Below are 20,121 nucleotides of genomic sequence, written 5' to 3'. Positions count from 1 at the left end.
CCCAGCAGAGGAGCCTGATGTGGGACTCGATCCCAGAACGCTGGGATCACGCCCTGAGCCGAAGGCAGACGCTTAACGACTGCGCCCCCCAGGCGCCCCCCAATGATGTTTTCAAATGCACTCTTCAGTGGTAACAGAAATGTTCTCTTTTCACCGAACAATGTGATGTTGACATCCTTTCGGTGAGAAGTTACAAGTCTCCGTCATTCTTTGAGGTCTGTCCAAATCTGGTGGAAGAGCTTAGAATCTCTACAAGCCACTTAAGCACCTCTCGGCCTTGAGCAAGCTCATTCCCTCAGCATCGAATGGAGGGCAGGAACTGCACTCAGCTCCCTGGCCGTCCCCAGGGACAGGGAGCTAACTCACTGAATGCTCTTAGCATGGTGCTTGACGTGCGTGCAGTACGCGCTTCGTTGCCGTTACCCGTTGTTAGGTGAGTTTTCTTTTTCAGTGTGAGCCTGTGCCTCGTCACCCACCTGCACAGCTCCTCTGTCACGGAGCCCCCGATCTGGGAAAGAGCGGCAGGAGTGATCCGCGGGGGGCAGCTTGCCCCGTAAGCCTTTCTCTCTGCTGAAATAGACTGTGGCAACAACAATGGCCCTCATCCTGTTGAAATCACCAAAGTGAAAGAAAAAGAATTATAGGACGCTTTCTAAAAACGTGATTCTCTTGTGCCCTTTCATAAACTCCTTTCTTAAGAAAAAGAGATTTTCATTCCTTTAACTAAACATGAAATGTCAAAATGTTGGGTCAAAGCTTTATTATTTTATCGTCTTCCTGGGGGACTGCCGTTGGTTAATAGAAACTTTAAAGAAGTCTTACTGTGGCCGAGCTGATCGTTAATTCTTTCCGCGTGCCTGACATCCTGGCATAAACCCGACTGTGGCTCGGCCTGTGCCATTTGTGGCTAGTCCGCCAGCCCAGCGCTTTGGGCTTCTTAGATGGGTCGGTGCTTCGGCGGTAGAAGTGATGGGCGTTGATGCTGGATGGAAGGTCCTTTTTCTGGGGGTCTCCACTGCAGCCTCACTGTCGGGGACACATGCACAAGAGCCAGGCCGGCATCTAAGCAGACGCAGGGGCACTGCGACACCCAAACAGCTTACACTGGGGTTTTCAGGAAGTACCTGCTTGCTGGGAGCTTTCGGGTGCTCCTGGGACACACATTTCTTATGAGCTGGACAACTGTTTTTCCACTTCCCAAGGGCTTCGAAGTCTCAAAATGGAAGGTGGCTGGGGATGCTGGCCAAACAAGAAATCCCCCCCTGAGAAGGGAGAAGGCAGCAGGTAGCAAGGATGTCAGGACGCCCCCTGGGGTAGGGACAGACAGCCCACCGTTCAGCTCACCGAGGCCTGCTGGTGTTCTAGGAGGACTTAGGAAGTTAAACGGTGTTTGCTCTACTGTGTTTAAATCAATGCAGGTTTCTGTCAAAAACTGGGAAGTTTCCACTATGGGAGTAAGCTTCAGTGTTTTTAACAAGGGAGTGGGAGAACCTCTGTTTTCCCAGCCCACGGGCCTTAGTCGGACTTTTTCTCCTTCGACGGTGAATGTGTCAGTCTTAGTCAAATGCCACACGCACACACATGCGCATGCGCGCACACACACACGCACACACACACGCACACGATCACTGCAGCAACCAGCCTGTGGGCCTTAAACCGCTCTGCGCACATTGTGGGCCTGCCGCTGTCCCCAGCCAGGCTGAGCAAACGAAGCATTGCTGTGAAGTGGAGGAAGTCTGACCATTTTAAGTGAGCAAGTATGAGAATCTTCAAATGAGGGGGAGCGTGCCGGGGCATCTGCACTTCACAAACTCCCACGGTTAATACCGAGTGGCTATTCTGGGTCTTTTTTGCCTCTCCATATGAAGTTTAGAATCCGTCCGTCAGTGTCCATACCGCAGGATTTTTACTAGGTATTTGTATTTGGAAAAAACACACAGTCTCCTACTGCTACATTCTTTGGCAAGTTTCATTCCCAGACCCACCGGTGAAGAAGAATTCCTGCCTTAACATCTCAAGTCGATTTTTATGTGCCTTCCCTGATTCGTGCACTGGTGTAGGAATATCTGAGCCTGTTCTTCCCCTGAGATTCACTGGGAGCTTCCTTGGTTATTTTTCTGTTCTGCTGTGACATGTCCAATATCCTCCGCAGCATCTGTTTATCTGCTGTGGCTGCGTATATATTCCCCCTCCCCCTTGGTTATCAATTTCAAGAGCTCTTGATTAGATCAGTGGATTTAAAGGCAGATAGATTGACTCTGGCTTCTAACTAAGGAAAAAACGCATCATAACAGAATCAGGCTGCCATTTAGAGCCCCTACCTGGTAGCACTGGGAGCATTGGACTGGAGCTCAATAGTGGATGAGAGACCCAAAGGGAGCCTGGTGATCCACTCTCAGAGTTAACAAATCATCCTTAAGATGGGATAATGTAATCCCCGTGAGCGCAAAGCTATGCTTCATGGTCCCACTTCATGCATTGTACATAGGCCCGATGCCTTTTCAAGTCAACATGGGAACCAAAAATGAAAAATAGCGGTAAATGATCATTTTTTCACATTTTTATGCTTACAATGTTGTATTTTCTACTTTCCAACTTTTTTTTTTTTTGAGAGAGAGAAAGGAGGGGGAGGGGCAAAGGGAGAGGAGGAGGGAGAGTCTTAAGTGGGTTCCATGCTCGACACAGAGCCTGATGCAGGGCTCGATCTCACCACCGTGAGATCATGACCTGAACTGAAACTAAGAGTCGGATGCTTAACTGACTGAGCCACCCAGGCACCCCTCTACTTTGCAATTTTTAATAGAAAGTGAATGAACCACTGTGAAACATTTTAAAGCCGAGCAAAGACCCATAAAAGAGCTTCCTTACATGTATGTAGAAAGTTGGTGTTTTCCAAGCACGTGCTTTCACTTGCCCTCTGCCCGTTGGGAGTGAGGACGGCTGCTACCTTAAAGGCCATCGTGAGTAGTCTTGGCTACTCAGAAACTAAGTGAAATAAATATTCCCATGGAAAATATGCTCCTCTGCCGTTTTGAATTTTATTTTCAGAGACTCTCTTGATTGCTTCATAGATAACCAGTCTGACCATATTTTTCCCCTAAGGAGGGTCTCTCTTGGATTTTTCTAGACTTCCTCCCAGACTGAGATCCTGGAGGTGGAAAATTTAGACAAGAGGGCCTTCTATATCCAGAGAGTGAATACAAATGGGGTCATTGCAGATGCCTTGGTAGGTGAGGGAGAGACATTGGGGTGTAGATTCCCCAGGCCTATGGAATCGCATTTGCTTTGATTAAACAACAGGGATTGTTATGCGGTACCCCGCACCAAGCTCCCAGCCACCACTTCTCCCTCAGTGGGTGTAGACCCACCCCCTCCACACACACCCCATGTGCGCTTGAAGTGGTTTTTGATGGATTGGCCAGTTTAAAGTTGTGGTCCAAATAACAAATTTGTGTCATTCCAGCAACTGATAGGAACTTGCTGAGAATCCCAGTGGGGACTCTGACAGGTAAGATGTAAAATGGAGATTAAGGGGTTTAAGAGGAAATTTGAAAAACGAACAGTCTTAGATAAAAAAGATAAGTACAAAACCATGCAGGAGTGAAGCTCCAGACAGCACCTGTAATTCTTCCAGCTCCAGGCTGAGCCACGCCGGGAACCACAGGCTCTCCCTGCCACACTGCCCCCCCTCCCCAGGGATCTGATGGCTCTTCCCGTCAGAAATGGCTCTCGCTTGCAACTTGCAGCCAGGCCTCGTGCTGCTCAGACCCAAGTCTTGGAGACCCCTTTGCGCTGTGGAGCTCCCTCCTCTCTCCCATCTCTTGCCATTTCCACCTTTTGCCAAGTGGGGAGGGAGTTAAGGAGAGGAGGGAAGACCAGTGGTGGGAAGGGAGCAGCTGGGGTAGGCCTAGGGCTTTTCTAACTTAAGTTTTTATATTTCGTGTTCCAAGTTTCTCATCATCAGTGATTTCTAGTCCTGGCCACCCATGAGAATCTCCTGGGCACTTGGAACAATCCGAGTTTCTGGGCCCCACCCCCACATCTGAAAGAGGCCCTTGCAGGTGGGACCAGGTGACTGTCACAGGCGGCCAGGGCTGCCGCTCATGGACTTGAGAGCGGCTTTCTCACCTCTGTGTGGGACAAGGGTGTCCATTAAGCAGGTCAGAAATTCCTCTTCCGGAGGATATTTCCAGGGCAAGAGAGCCCTGCATCCCCAACCCTCTCAATTCACCAGAATTTCTGGAAACTGATCTATCCACCTGGCCTTTACCTTGGGGTAAACACCTTTCCCAGAGAGCTGCTTTTTCACTCGCCTCCTCCCCGTCGGGCACTATCACCAAGCCCCTCTCTTCCCACAGCAGCACAAGAAGTGGGGGAGGGTATATATGAAGAAGCTGGGAGGGGAGGGAGCCAGCACTTTGCTCCCTGCCCATATAGGTGTCCCCAGGTCAGCACTTTTAAACCTGTGTATAGAAATCGCCGGGGGGGGGGGGGGGGTCTTGTCAGAATGTGGGTTCTGACTCAGGAGGCCAAGGGCGGGGCCCGAGAGTCTGCATTCCTAACTCACTTCAGGAGCTGCTGGTGGTGCCGGTCTGGGGCCCACTTGGAACAGCAAGGCCATAAGATGCTACTTTCCTTTACCCTTCCTCGGAAATTTTTGGGGTTTAAATTTGGACCAGCTGCGTTATGTGGCTTCATAGGTGAGAGTAGCAGGATGGAGGGGGACCTGGGGTCCTTGCCTGGGTAGCGTGGGATGTGACTATACTGATTTGGCTCAGACAAGGTCGCAGTCTTGATGTTACCCTGAGACGAGAGCCCTGGTGAGAAGGGGTGTCGTCTCCTAGCGAGGTAGCTGAGCTGTAGGGCTTATCCACAGAACACCATGACCTCCAGGCAGCAGGAAGTCTAGTCCTCCAGTCCGCGCCCTCTCTGACTACCCGTGTAAGGCTCCCATCGTGCTCACGATGGCCTGCTTGTACGGCGATCACCTGCGATCACCCGTCCTTTCCCCAAGTGCCCATTCCTATCCTGCTTCCTTAGTGCTCCAGGAGAGATCGTAAGAAGCAATGTACAGAAAAGTCTTGAGCTGACAGTGGGTACTCAATAAATACATTTGTTGAGTGAATGTGAATAAAATCACTTGAATATTCCACTCCGTATCTCCGCGGCACCAGCATCAGGACGCAGGGGTGCCATTGAACAGGAAATACGAAGTGGGGCCCCCTGTTGCACACATTTCCACAATAGCTACCACCCTGGGGGTTCTTCCCCCAACACTGGCTTTCTTAACTCTGAGCTCTCAGTGTCTTCCGTAAGCCTGTCCCCGGCAGAAGAACCAAACAGGGCCTCGGCCACCCTCTGAGGAAGGCTGAGCCCATTTGCATCTCTAATCTCAAGGAAATAACTACCGACAGCCCCAACTAAAGGAGAAATATTAAGAATGACACTGAAATCCCTGTAGCGGGAGAAAAGTGGAATGTTAATAAAAAGTATTAGAGGCCAGAGCATAGCAGTAAATTGCAGATTATGAAATCATATTTGAAGGCTGCTTGAAACCCAGTTAACTTTGTCCTTGGAATTTGCGCAAGTGTGTTAGGCTTCAACTGGCTGTTTCAGAATTCTTTGATTATGATAGGTCAACATACTATATATATATGGTAGGGGAGCTTACACTACGGTCAAATATGCTGCAAAATGTTAGTTTTCTCCGGTCCTTACTCAAAACTAGCAGCCTAATTGGAGACCCTGTGCGTTGGTCAAAGCAGCACACTCACACGCGGTGTATGTTGCTTCTGAAATCCAAAAAGGCCAAACATTGCGCCTCCTTTTTCCTAGTAGATGGTGCAAGGTGCAGGGATTCGTCTTTCACCGTAGAGGGAAAAGCTTAATGTGTCCCAGACCACTGAACTCCCAGAGTCATTAATTAACTGGTGGATGCCTGAATGAGGTGAGATTTATTCTCACCCTCTAATGTGCACGTGGCTTTAGTAAGGACATCTAGACTAACTTCCTCCTTCTTACTCATCAGATTCAATCAGCATGGCCGTGTGGTACACCAGTGTGACGTTGTGTGGATTGTCAAGCTGACCAAGCTCTGTCTGGACCATATTATGGCAGAGGGCAGGAGTGCTGACGAAGGCCCGAGGCGAGAACGTCAGGGTGTACTGTTGGCTCTGCCAGGGTACAGCTAATTGCTTTGGATGGGCGTTGCACCTTGGGATGGAGAAAAAGGCATTATCTAGGTCAACAGATGTGTACCAAGTGCCAGGGGCTCTCTTGATTTGTTCACGTAAAGATACTACATCTGGGATAGGGGCTGTAATTGGAATCACCACCTGCTTAAACTTACAAGAGTCTATAGACATTCCCCGAGATCTACCCAACTTCCACACAGGCCAAACAAGTGAGTTAAATGGTGATAAATATCACCACCCCCATATCTTTTAATCTTCTGATGATGGCCTTAATCTCTACCCATCCCCTATCTTAGTATGGAGGGGACATTTTATAGGCTTCCCTTTCACCCTTCCTACCCTAATGACCCTTACTCTACGCTCAGAGAGAATTTGGAGATTTGGAAGGGGTCAAGTACATCTGTTCCGAATATACATCTAGGAACTGGGAAGTAACCACGGGATGGGTCTGTAGATCAATGAATCCCACTGTGACTCAGACATGGGCTAAGACTCAATCATTCACTTGACCACTATAAGCCCTCACCTTGATGGGTGAGAACAGTCCCATTTAGGCCCCTAGGAATTAAAGTCAATTTAGAGCCAGTGTCTAGTAAGTCCCCAAAGGTCTAGATATTTCCATTTCCCCAATGTGCCATTCTCTCTAGTAAATGGTTTCAGGTCCTTTTGGAGAAAGCTTTGAGGAAAATTTAGAACATGTATATCAATTATTTGTATGTTTCTAGGATGTACTTTTATGTACATTTTACACATGTACATTTATGTATATGTACTTCCTCGAGAAGGTTCCCTCCAATTAAGGACCGGGTCTGATAGTTGACTTATATCTGGAGATTCAGTGAGTGGTCATGACGGTGAGCGCTCAAGTCAGGGTTTGGGCTATCAGACCTAGACTTTTCCTTGTTACCTAAACCAGTGGTACTCTAGTAAGCTGTCTATCTGTTGTCTTGCTGGGGACACCGAGATCAATTCACCACCACTGAAGATCTTGGAGGCTCCAGGCATTCTTACCACTGGTACATCCCTGCTGCCCTTTACAGATGTGCTCACTTTGACTGGTTTAATTGAATACAGCTGCTTGTTTGCTGCTCCCCTAGGGTTCCTGCATCTCCCCTTGAAATCGTGGAGCCCATTGCAGTGGTGTTTTCCAGTACTGTCATACCTATTGTACGAGGAGAGCAACCACACACTTTTCACGGGTTCAGGCTCTCCCCTCACTTCTGTATTTCTCAGTGCTTCGGTTGAGAGGGTCTTCTGGCCCTTCTTGTGGAAAGTCTTTGGGGGTGAGTGAGAGGGTGCAGATTTCACATGACAAATCCGGTCCCACAATCCTATCTATCCACATTGCAACAGCACTAATCCCACCAAAAGCTGGGGTCTATGTTTCCGCCTTTGAATCTGGGTGGGGACATGGAGCTACCCTGGCCAATGGAGTATAATGGAAATAAGTCATGAGACTTTCAGGCTAAGTAAAAAAGGAGTATAATCTTCCGCCCCCCACCTCCTCTCTCTCATCACTTGCTCTGGGGAAGCCAGTTCCCATGCCATAAGGACACTCAAGTAGCCCTGTGAGGGGGCCCTATAATGAGGACTGAAGCTTTCTGCCAATGGCTAACAACGTTCTAATTCTGGGAGGGAGACACCTGGGAAGGCCTCATTTAAGTCTTCAAATGATTGCCGGCCCAGCCAACATCTGATTACAACCTTAAGATAGCCCAAACCAGAACGGCCCAATCAAACTACTCTTGAATTCCCAGCCCATGGAATTTATTTCGAGAGAATCAATGATTACTGCCATTTTAAGCCACTATGTTTTAGGGCGATTTCTTACACAGAAATGGGTAACTGATACATACACGTTGCTGGTGGATACATACATATGTAATAAAAACAGAGAACAACATGCATGGCAGTGGTTGCTATTTTAGGAGAGTTGTTACTTCTGGGGATAGAAAAAGGAGATGGGACTGGAGAGGAGTCCAAAGTAAGCTTCAGAGGTATCGGTGATATTTTAGTTTTTTAAAAAAAGATCGAAAGCAAATATGGCACATGTTGAGATAGGTTCAGTCTGCCTGATATGCACATAAAATATATTTTATGTTATTCTGTAGTTTTCTATATTCTTAAAAAGTGTAAATTAAAATCCTGAGCGTGAGGGGGTAAAACTTTTGCCTAGATCACGATTTGCCAAGGTTGACTATACTCCAAATTCTCGATGGCGGAGTCTGGTTTTGGCCATTGGTTCCTTACCTGATCTATCTTGTCTTTAGATTTTCATCAGAGACATCCAGATTGCTATTCTTGCCATAGAGAATGTGGCAGAAGAATGTCCCCAAATTACTCTGGCCATCCTCCTCTAAGTAGAGCCGAGGGAGTTTATTTTCTGGAGCTACATGGACACGGAGGTAGCTGTTCATAACCCTCTAAGGGGTTGCTTTTATAGGTTTTATCTCTGTGAGTGAGAACATATATGAGGGAATTAAAGGAACATAGTGTCATGGATCATAGAGTTTTAAGGTGGAAAGGGAACTCGCGTTCACCCTGTCTCCCATGGCGGGGAGATCTTTTACAATGTCCCTGACAGCTAGTGAATCAAGTCCTTCTTCTACGCCCAGTGGTGACGGATACTCACTCCTTCCCGGAGCAGCGTGTTCTGTGCGACAGCATGGGAAGTGCTCAATTTCTATTGAACAGAAGCCCCTGTGACTCTCACCCACTGCTTTTAGCTTCTAAAGCGACATGTAGAAAGTTTACTCTCTTCCCCATGACAACCCTTTGAGTGTTTGAACACAACAATCTGGTCCCTCTTCAGACTTCCCTCCTCCTGGTAATGCATCCTCAATTCCGTCAGAAATTGAAGAATCTAGCAATTCTTGAATATCTCTTTCGATGCCAAGTGGTTTGTATCCAGGGTTTTATATAATCTTCAAACTCCCTGTGATTATCCACATCACAGATGGGGAAACTGAGGCTCGGGGGATTGAAGTAACTTAGCTGACGATCACAAGGCTGACCAAGCACGCCCTGTGTGAGACGCGGGTCCTCGGGGGGCGCTGCGGCCCTCCCTGCTTCTCCTGCCCTAGGGTGCAGCTCCTGAGAGGGGATGCCGAGAACCGGACGTGACATAATGAGCTTAAAGCCCCTTTGTAGTAGTGTAGCTTATTTGATCCTCTCTCCAACCCTCAGAATATGCGAGAAAGGCGTCTGAACTCGCTCAGGACTGCAGATCAGGAAACAGGCTCAGCAAGTGGGTGGTGCAAAGAAATGAACCAACCGTTGTGTGGGAGAATGTGGTGCAAACCCAAGCCTTCGCCTTCAGTGTCGGTCTTTTCGGTTGTGCCAGGGTGCCTCTCCGTGATCCAGAATCCCATCAGCCTTAAGAACAGGTCCCATCCTAATTAATCGGGATTTAAGTATCGTAATTGTTAGTACATAGACAAAAATAGCCGTAGCTCCTTTAGCAGCCTCATGACCCTGTCCTGTAGTGTCTTAGACGGATTCTGTTAGTGGGTGGCCCCCCAGATCTCTTTGTTTTACGGTTACACTTGTGATGTCATAGTCTCTGCACAATAGAGTTTACATTGCTCCTTGTAAACCCCCTCTTCCCTCCATCCCACTGAACCCAGTCCCAAGCTCTAGCCTGGGGGGGTGTTTTCAACTCCCACCGTGTCATCCCACGTAGTAGGGACTCCTGTTAGCACCAGGTGACAAGAACTCTGACAAGCACTTGTTTGCTCTCATTGCGGAGTTCTTGATGCCACTGGGGAAAACCCAAGACTAAGGACGGAGCCTGAGGATGCGGGTTCCCAGCGCAGTGCCACCGAGAAAGATGATTGCGGAGGAGGGGAGTCCACGCGTGTCTGGGTCCCCACTCTGCGCCGTGCTGGGACAGCTTCAGGGGTGTGGTGGGAGGCAAAGCCTGAGCACCAGCCCCCTGGGGACATAGTTGCTCTATACAGTTGGTGGGGGGGGCGAAATTGATGGGTTTGGAAAGAATGGGACACACCTGGAGACCCTCCCCATGTCCTCCCAATAGGAAACCATTCTCCTCATTGATGGTGGACCTGCTCAGCGTCGCAGTGAAGGTTATTCAATGCCGTTGCTTTCCCCCACCTTTGCCTCATTGGTGGGATTCCAGTTTGCAAAAACCCCCTCGCAGCTGCCTCTGGAGCTTCCCCTCAACTGCACAAGCCCCCCTCATACCCGCAGCTCGCCTCTCTCTAACCGCCTAGCCCACTCTCCCTTTCTGGTACCATTTCTCCCAAACAGATGGTGTCTGTAGACAGGAAAGACTTAGCTCAGGAACTTACTGAGCCGCAGGGCTGGTAATCAATACCCTGAAACCCGCCCCCTGAGGATGCTGGTCAGAGGAGGGGTTCTCATAGACGCAGCCACTGAAGGAGCTCAGAGCAGACCCCCCACCCCCACCCCCCAGCCCAGCCTGGTGGCCCGGGCTGTGTGCGGGGACAGGCTGACAATCTATTGTGCGTCACTGACTAGGGGGCATAAATGGATGTGTTTCCTGCGGCTTTTTCTTCTTCGGACTTCAGGGCTGTGTGTGTGCAGGTTTTATGGTTGTGCAGCCAGTAGCAGACAGAGACCCGCTTTCCCCGAGCTGTGGTCCTAGGAGGTGTTTATTGAGCTCCTGCGCGATTCCCGCACTCTCTGCGCGTGGCTGTGGGGACCCAAGAGAAAGGCCGAGCTTCCTGAGCTGACGGGCAGGCTGGGCTGCCAGGGCAGCCTGCCCCTGAAAAATGTCCTGGGAGAAGGGAGAGACAAGACAGGAGGCAGAGAGGGAGTGGGGCGGGCAGTGTGTTTGTGTTTGTGTCCTAGGAGCCACAGGAACGATCCGTAAATGTGGGATCACACGCCCATGCACGTGCAAGTGAATATTTGGCCGCCGGGAATCTGGGGGTGCAAGGGGGGGAGGTTTGGGTTGAAGATGAGGGAGGGGTCTGATTTCTGAACCAGCTGCCGGGGGTGTTGGGATGGAGGGGTGTGGCCGTGAGGAGGGAGTGCAGGGGGGTGGGCATGGAGGGCCCCCCAGATGCTGAGAGAGATCATGGAAAAGGCCACAGTTTCCCCCATCATCCCAGGACAAGGGGTTCCTAGTCACAGACAGGCGTCCTAGTGGGTCAGGGGCCTGTCTGTAAGAGGGCCTGGCGACCCATGGGGTTTAGATGCAGCCCCAAAGCTCAGCCAGTAACTGTTTCAGAGAGAAACCTCTTTATGTCCCCCTCTTCTTCCCCATGAAAAGGTAATGTCTCTTTTGGTCTTCGCCTAAAATGTCTGTAGCAAAGATAAATACGTTTTATACTATACTTTGAGGTAAAGCGTCCCATGCGGCAGGTGCTACTGACAGGGCCAACCCCACGTGGAGTTTAGAAGGACAGGCTGTGGGTTTCACAGAGGCCGGGGATCCCTCCCAGCTTCTATCACTCTCTGGGCCTCATCCTCTTCATCTGGAGTCATATTTGTCAACCAGCACCAAATAGTGACTGTTGGGCACGCACCCGTGCAATCGAGTGGAAAAGGGTCACTGACCAACACGTAAGTGACAGGGTCTCTATATAAGGGGACAAGCAAAGAGAACTCAGAGGACGCTGAGGGACTTGAAGAGGGGAGAATTAGCAAAGACCACTGAGGCTGGCAACTGAAGGCAGAGGGACGCACGGGTCCCCCACCCTGCCCAGAGGCACTCCCAGTTCCCCGCGCTCGGTGAGGGATTATTATCCTGTTGTCAGTTTCTGAAGCAGGTGCCTCGGCTTCCGATCATTAATGTGGATATTTCGCTTGAGTAGAGGAAACTCATTCCCAGGCCAACTGCTAATTAAATATGTTCCAGGTTGAGACTTGGTCACTGCCCCCAAGCCAGATACAGTCTGAATGGGGGGATAAGTACCAGGCAGGTTGAACTGGGAAGGGGGGCGGCGCTCGCTGTGCGTTGAAAGCAGGGGCCCGGGAGCTGGGACAGCCAGCGACCACCAGGAGGAGGGGCATTTTTGGGCAGGACAGCAAAACTAAGGGGGAGCCTGAATAGCAGTGGGGAGCTCCCCTAGATGAAGTGCTTGTGTCCTGCCCTGCGTGTGGCGGGGAGCGGGGGGGTTGCTAGGGATATGTGGGTCCCAGCTGAACCTGGGGGAGGCTCTGATGACAAGGTGCAGCTCAGAGTCAGGCTCCAGCGTAGGGGGAGACACATTGATTTCCTGACGGGTGGGGAAAGAATTGAGAGAACGGAAGGGCAGGAAGATCAAACCACGGTGCCCCAGGGCTCAGATACCACCTCAGAAATTGCAAGGAGAGCAGGACATGCTTGGGGAGCAGGCAGGCTGTGGCAGGGGTCTTGTCAGGTGAAAGCTGGCACTTGAGCTAGGGAGGGTGACGTTGGGGAAGGGCCAAGTGGAGTGGGAGGTTTCCTGATGGCTCTTTAAAGTAATAACAAATCCTAATGCTAATAAAAAATATAATTTAATCAACTCCCCATAAAGATTACAAACTTCCAGGAAATCAGACAGTAAGTCTACCCACGGAAAAAAAAAAAAAAAAAGAGATTTGAACTGGTGTGTTGTCTGACTCTGTTTTCTAGCTATTTCCCTCCCTTGAATCGAGCATGTGTAGACAGCCGTGTCCGTTAGCGGATATTCAGTTCATATCAGTCCTGGCCTTTGAAAGTCACTGTAGCTATGATGTTGTTAAGGTGAATAACGACAAATAAGTGGCAGTTTTTCTTTTTTGTTTTTGTCATTTCCACACGAACTACTTGCATGGCAGAGCAACGAAATTGCCAACCTGAAACCCATTCATGTCTTCCTGTCCCCAAGCTCGTTCCTGGATCATTTTGCCTGAGGCTGGAAAAAATAGTAAAGCATCTTCCTTCTAACTGGGGGTGGGGGGTGGGGAGTGGGATATGCTTTAGTATTCATACTTTTAAGTCAATTAAAATTGGTTTATCTGGTTGCTTTAGACCATAGGAAAGTTAAAAGGTCATGACTTTTTTTGGCTCCAATTAAAGAATTTCCTCATGACCAGCTCTACTGTTAATTCAACCTGTTTCTTTAGGAGATTTAAGCCTCCAGTGAAGAATAAAAAGTCAACCCCAAGGAGACTTAGAGTCTGAGCTGTGATTAAATTTACGCCTCGATTCAAAAATTATAGAAGGTAACTGGGAGCCCCTCCAGCCAAGCCGAAGCCAGGTTTATAACCCCCACTCCATTCATCAGGATTAACAGTTAATTTTAATTCAAAATCGGAGTGAGCGGGGGTCCTCCAGAGAGCCTCCCCGGGCACGCTGGAGCCAGCACGCTAATTTCCTGACCGATGGCAGCTGGCTGTTTTACCTGAGAAGTTCCTAAATGGTGACAGGCCAAGGATTTCAGGCAGAAATGACAGAAGTGAAGGTCCCAGGGACGCAGCACTATTTACAGGTGTCCTCTGGGAATTTGGAAGCCACCAGAAAATTCTCAACGTGCACAAATTCAGATAGGGCAATTCCATTCTTAGGACCCTACCGTGCGGAAATATTCATACACGCACACGAAGACCATGCACCGGGATGTTTATCAGAACGTCGTTCGCGACAGCAGGAGGGGCAGTAACGTAAGTGACCCCCAGTGGGGAGCAGGTTGAATAAATGATTGTACCTTCACACGCAGGGCTAACAGTCCGGCAAAAGAAGGAGGTAGATTTATATGTAGTGGCTGGAACACGTCCTTGGCCAACTGTCTCGTGAACAAAGCAAGCTTCGGAATGGAACGCGACCCCAGCGAAAAAAACAATAGCATCGACATAGGCCACGGCGGGTGGAAACGCGCACTCTGCCGTCAGACCGGCCTGGGTTCAGGTTCTAGCTCTTCTATTTACCTGCCAGTCACCACGACACGAGAAGAGGGCCTGGTTTTCCTCGTCTGCAAAATGGGGCTTGTAAAAGTGCCTGCCTCATACACGCACACAGGCTTTCAGACAAATTATCAAACTATTAGTAACGAGCAACTCTGGGGAGCTAGACTGGGAGAGAAGTGGGGTTTACATTTGTACACTATTAACTTCCAGGCCATGTTATAGTTTTTGTAAGAATGTTTAAACAGACTTTTGAAAAAATGTTGTCTCTGAACTGGAGGCGGACTATTAAGAGGTGACAGCTCCTGCCACGCCCTCAACTGACTGAGGATTAATGAAGGACCTTGAGGATTTATCAAGGACCTTGAGATACTCTGAGGTGCTCCTCGTAGGTGGCAGAGGCCTTGGTCTACAGGAAAGCCAGGCCCGTTGAAAAACACAAAATTCTCTGCACAAATGACTCTCTCCAGACCCCCACACTACAAGGCTTGACCAAACTCTAGCATGGTTTCTACCAGCCCAAAACCGTGTCCCTAGGATGACCCTAGCCTTCTTAAAATGCCTATCTAAGAAAGCTCGACACTGTCAAAAGAATTTACTGGTTGTTCCATCTAAAACCCGACTACAGGTCCCCGATGTCTCTTTTCTTAGAGCAGTTGCTCTGGAAAAATTACAATTATAAATCCTTTCTCTGCCCCTTTAAAATTGAAAACTTCTACCACCCAGAAATGTTTCCTCAAGGATCTGGGAGCCACCCCTATGGAGTGTAGACACCCGGGCCGATGGCTGCCCTGACTCCCAGTCTGGTGCGGAAGTAGGAGCCCCACTGTGGTGGGTGCCTTGCTCCAATTCGTGAACTATCTCCTGTCCTAAAGATATGAGAAGCATGTCTCTCCTCTGGATACGCACCGAATGGCAAATGCCGATGGCCCCATCACACCAACCCCCAGCATGTCCTGCAGTAGTGTTCCTGTAGCACAACCCAGTGTTTAAAAATTCTCCCACCTTCTCTCTCAGTGGAGTAGAGCTTGGTTCTCTGCCGAAGGCTCCCCCTCCTGCCGTCCCTTTCCCAGCTGCCTGCCTCTGTTTCTCTTTGACACCACTGGTGACGGGGGAGCTCGGTCCAATGGAAAGCCACGACCTTGGAGGCGGGAGGCCTTGGGATTGACCCTAATGGTATTTTCTAAATCTCTGCCTCCCAGTAAACATTGGCGGAAGAAGGAGGTCGTGGTGGCTCGCTGTGTAAGAGACAATTGAACTGTGCGAAGTTTGCTTCCCTCATAGGAGCACTAGACTAGCTCCTTCCCTGAGTGCTCGGCAGAGTCCTGGGCAATGTCTAAGCTCTCAATATACAGCATTTCATGAATCCTTAGAGCAACTCTATGAGGTAGGTGCCGTTCTTTTCTTGGACTCGATCCTTCGGGAAGATTATGGAATTTGCTCAAGATCACACAGCTCGTAAGTAGCAAACCCGGGGCCCAAACTCAGCGTCCCTGTCTCCGCAGGCGTTTGCAGGGCTAAGATAAAAAGCGTGGCCGCATGCCCGTGAAGTTACAGCTTAAATTCACTGTTGATTCTGGAAAGTGTTCTCTCCATGGGAAGTAGCTATGTCTTACTATATGGAATCCAAACATGGCCTTAGTAAAATGAAAAGCCACAACACACATCTCTGTGGTCAACATTCAGCCTTAATACCTCAAAACCGGGTTTCAGGCCCCTGAAACGGGTGTCATCAAACAGAACATAGAACCCCGCCTTCTTTTCTTCATAGAACCTACTGGTCTCTGAAGTGTCCTCTCTTGAGTCTCACTCCCCAGCTAGAACACCAGCTCCCTATAGGGAGGGGTTTTGTCTCTTTGGTTAACTTATCTATCTACGGTGTCGATGACTGTGCTTGGCCTATGGTTGGCACCCAGTGTAAATATAGAAAGGAGAAGGGGAGGGAGGGAGGGATAAAGGAAGGGAACTGAAATGGGATTTAGGAATAGACTATCTCGAATTTAATCCCCACCCCCCACCTAAACTTAATGATGAGGGGCTGTGGTCCAGACAGGTGAGGGACTGGCCACAGTGGGGAGCAGGTCTCTATTCCTCAGCCAGGTTGGTGGTGGTGATGGTGGAAGAGAGGACCAGCTTTAGGAATAGCCTAGATATTACATGGTTTCTCAGCTTCAGCACTATTGACATTTTGGGCCAGAAGATTCCTTGCATTTAAGACGATTAACCACATCCCTAGCCTCCCCCCACTTGACGCCAGGAGCACTGCCCCCCACCCCCACCTCTGAGTTGTGACAGCCACAAAAGTCTCTAAGCCTTTTGCCAAATATCCTGGGGCAGGGGCGATGGGAGGTGGGGTTGGGGGTGGGGGGAAAACTGGGCCAGGTTGGGAACCCCTGGATTAGAAGGTAATGTAATAGCTGGCTACCTACCTAGGTAAGAAGCAGGAATTAAACTCTAGTGCTTCTGTTTAGAGAGCGGTGGACGCTTCAGGCTTTTCGGGGGCCTCAAAGCCACTGTAGACACGGTGAAGAGAACAGGAATCTTGGGGTCTGGTATGGTTCCGAACTCCAGAAGCAGAGGAATATTCATCAACACAATGACTCAGGAAATGAGTGTTCTCATGCTCTGCCTGCCATTCCAGGTAAGAATTTAAGAAATTTAATAAGAAAATAGATCTGTCCGCACATGGTGAAAGAGAATCTAATGAGCAACAAGCCAGCAGATTCAAAAGCCTCAAATTATTCTCTCTAATACCGGCACAGCCATTTTTGAACGCAATTATGGACTTGAAACCCCGCAGGGGAATTCAGTGGAAATCATTTAAATATTTATTTGATGTGAAACCTCTGACCCAGGCAATTCATAGAGCAATTAAAGAAGGAGGGCCTGGAAGATTTGACGGAATGTAGTTTTGAGTTTTGCTGACAAATGGTCGGTACAAGTAATAATTAGTGGCATCTTAAATTAGATCTAAACGTGACTAAGAATCAAGGATCCCATAGGCCTCAGTACAGGAAACTGTATTATCCAATATACAGAGCTCATTAACAACCCGGAGGAGAAAGTCAATCCGACTTTAGATTTAGATTAAATTTGCAGATAATGCAAAATGCCTGACAAATGGCAAATGCAGAAGATAAATTAAAATCAAAATTGCCAAAGGAACTGGACATTTGAGAACCCTGGTCAGAGCTAAATAAGATGGCATTGAATGAGAAAAGGGAAAGCATTTCCCTGTTGGGTTTGATTACGTTGGACAGTCTGAGTAACCAGCAGGCACCGGGGAGAGGTAGGGGGTTGCAGGAGAAGCTGAAGGAAACTTGGCCTTCCTCCAACATACCTTGGAAGGTTGGCTTAATAACTTAGCATATTGTGTTTTAAGCAGATTTATTTTGCAGCAGGGGAAGTGGGAAGTGGCAGATACAGACCCACTGTCCTTGCCATCCTAGTTCAGGGGTACAGAGTTTTGCTAACGGCAAACAGAACTCTGGTGAAGTCCAGACCCTTCTGGCTACAAGGTGATTCGGTGCTTTCAAGCCATCATCCTGTCTCCGCCATCATCCTGTCTCCACCATCACCACCACCATCATTATCATCACCAGCGTCAACAACAACACCTACCGAGCTCCTACAGACAGTCCAGACTCTGCAGAAGAACTTTATTTAGCTTTAAAAAAAAAATCCGTGACAAAGGCTGGTGAACATCTATTGTTCCTTGAACGCAGGCTTTAACACGCTTATACTGAAGAAAAGAGCACTCAACAGGATATACAACAGGAAGCTAAAGATTGGTACAATGGAAGAGATTTTGTTCTTCCTGATCACACAGAATAATATAAAAAGCACTTTAAAATGCTGAAGTCATAGAGGACACTTATCGTGATGAGCACTGAGAAATGTATAGAATCGTCGAGTCATTATATTGTCCCCCTAAGCCCTTGTGCACGTACAGCACTGCATGATAATTCCACTTCCGTAAAGAAAATAAAATGCTTAGAGTCATTTTTTTAGTGTTTTTGTTTTTGTTTTTTTAATCTTCACAACAATCCTTAAGAATGAGGAAACCGAGATGCAGAGAGTTTAAATGTTTTGGCCAAGGTCACAGAGTAAGTGGTGGGGAAGGGATTAGCAACCCATATTCCTTGGGGAACAAACTGCAGCAGGAGGAAATCAGTGAGGAAAACCTAGAGGATTCCCGGCAAATTGGAGAAAAGAATTTGATTCTATTTGTAGGCAAATTCTATTTGTTGGCGCTAGTCAAAGAAACATGACGTTTGCCTTCAGTAAGCTACTTCCTTTTTCAGAGTTTGCCTGTATTGCTGACAGATTTATTGGTCTGTAAGAAAAATCGTATCAACAGTAGCTTAAACAAATAGGGGTTTCTTCGTCACATGTAACAAGAAGGCAGAGGTGGACAGGTGCTAATGGTGATTTCCCATTTCAGCAATGTCAGGGCTGATGTCTCTGTGTATTTCTGAGCCTTTCTGTCATGGGGGCAAGATGGCCGCTGGAGCTGGGTGGAATGTCTGCGTTCAAGGCAGGAAGAAGGTGGAAGGTCGGTGCCATCCATATCTGTTTCCTTTATCAGAAAGGCAAAAGCTTTCTCACGGCTGTCGGCTGACTTCCACTGGGGCCCCACTGGCCAAAATAGGTCACGTGGCAGCTCCTGCCGCAGAGGAGACTAGGGAAGTAGGAAACAGGACTACTATGATTGAGTTGAAGCCGCCATGCTCCATGGGGGGAGGCTGGGCCCTGGGGGTAGCAAGAAAGAAAGGAGAAGTGGCCACTGGAAGTGACTTAGTGTATCTACAACAGCCTCCTCCTCTCCTTCTCTCTTCCCTTCAGCCAAGCAACTGGGTTCCTGCAGTGCTTTGATCTGAGTAGCCGACGTACTCTAGCTAACGTGTGAGTCACTAGGGAGCTGAGATGGGCCTGTTCACACTAGTTCACAATAGTTTGTTTTCAATAGGGTGTCTTCAAAGGAACTTAAATCCTAACTCTGTAGAAATGGGTTCTGGAAAGTCATCCCTTTGCAGGGGCAAACATCGATGGAGGAGTTCAAATGTTCACTGGGGTGATGTTCTGGCAAGTATTTATTTCTGGGCAGTAAATAGAATCAGAGGCATTCCAAACATGGAGTAATAACTTGATGGATCACTCAAACAGGGAGGGTTGGCTTTTGTATCAGGACATGACGCTGGACAGCTTTTTAGAGCGTTAAACCTAGAGTTACCGCATGACCAAGCAATCCCACTCCCAGGTACTTACCCCAGAGGAATGAAGACGTATGTTACACAAAGATATAAACGTGCATAGCAACTTCATTTATTACGGCCCAAAACAATGTGCAAAGCAAAACAAAACAACTCCCTCACCTGGCAATTAGAAACAGACCAAATGTCTGTCAACTGGTGAATAAGGAAACAAACTGAAACACAGTCACGAGATAGAAGACTGTTCATCAGAAGAAAAGAACAAACATCTGATCCATGGAACAGTGTGTCTGAATCTCAAAAGCATCACTATAAATGAAAGACACCAGTCAGAAGAGACTACTGACTGTCAAATGCCATTTACATGAAATTCTGGAAAAGACAAACTGATCTGTAGTAACAGAAAGCATATCAGTGATTTACGGAAGCTGGGGGTACATTTGGGGGAGATGGGAAAGTTTTCGATTGGGGTGGTGGTACACATTTGTCAAAATTCAACAAAGTGTATCCTCAAAACAGGTGCCTTGTAATACGTCAATGATACGTCAATAAAGTTGGTTTGTATTTTGAAAAATCCTACCCATGTCTCCATTTTCATGTTTTCTTTTGCTTTTTGTTTCCTTTGTTTCTAGCTGAGTTCCTTTGGAAAATTCCAACTTTGGTGGAACTCCAGGAAAACGGTATTTGCCCAATGCCTACAGGAAATGCAGAGTGCCTTCGAGATTACTGTGGCATTCATGGCTGTTGCCCAAATTTGACAAGAGAGAGAGACAGTATGATGGTTAATTTTATGTGTCAACTTGGCTGGACCTCAATACCTAGATATTTGCTAAACATTATTCTAGATGTTTCTGTGAAAGTACTTTTTAGATAAGACT

At 48.2% G+C, this 20,121-nt stretch overlaps 1 long non-coding RNA gene across 1 annotated transcript; it reads left to right on the top strand.

Annotated features, from left to right (window-relative positions):
* Positions 1–2,681: 2,681 nt before the first annotated feature.
* On the top strand, positions 2,682–20,005 carry LOC130543971 (uncharacterized). Its single transcript, XR_008959778.1, has 3 exons — positions 2,682–3,508; positions 6,029–16,671; positions 17,480–20,005. It is a non-coding gene; the product is annotated as an uncharacterized LOC130543971 (long non-coding RNA).
* Positions 20,006–20,121: the final 116 nt, after the last annotated feature.

This window comes from Ursus arctos, unplaced genomic scaffold, assembly GCF_023065955.2.
Source record: "Ursus arctos isolate Adak ecotype North America unplaced genomic scaffold, UrsArc2.0 scaffold_17, whole genome shotgun sequence".
Classification (NCBI taxonomy): domain Eukaryota; kingdom Metazoa; phylum Chordata; class Mammalia; order Carnivora; family Ursidae; genus Ursus; species Ursus arctos.
This window is presented reverse-complemented; position numbering and strand designations above follow the sequence as displayed.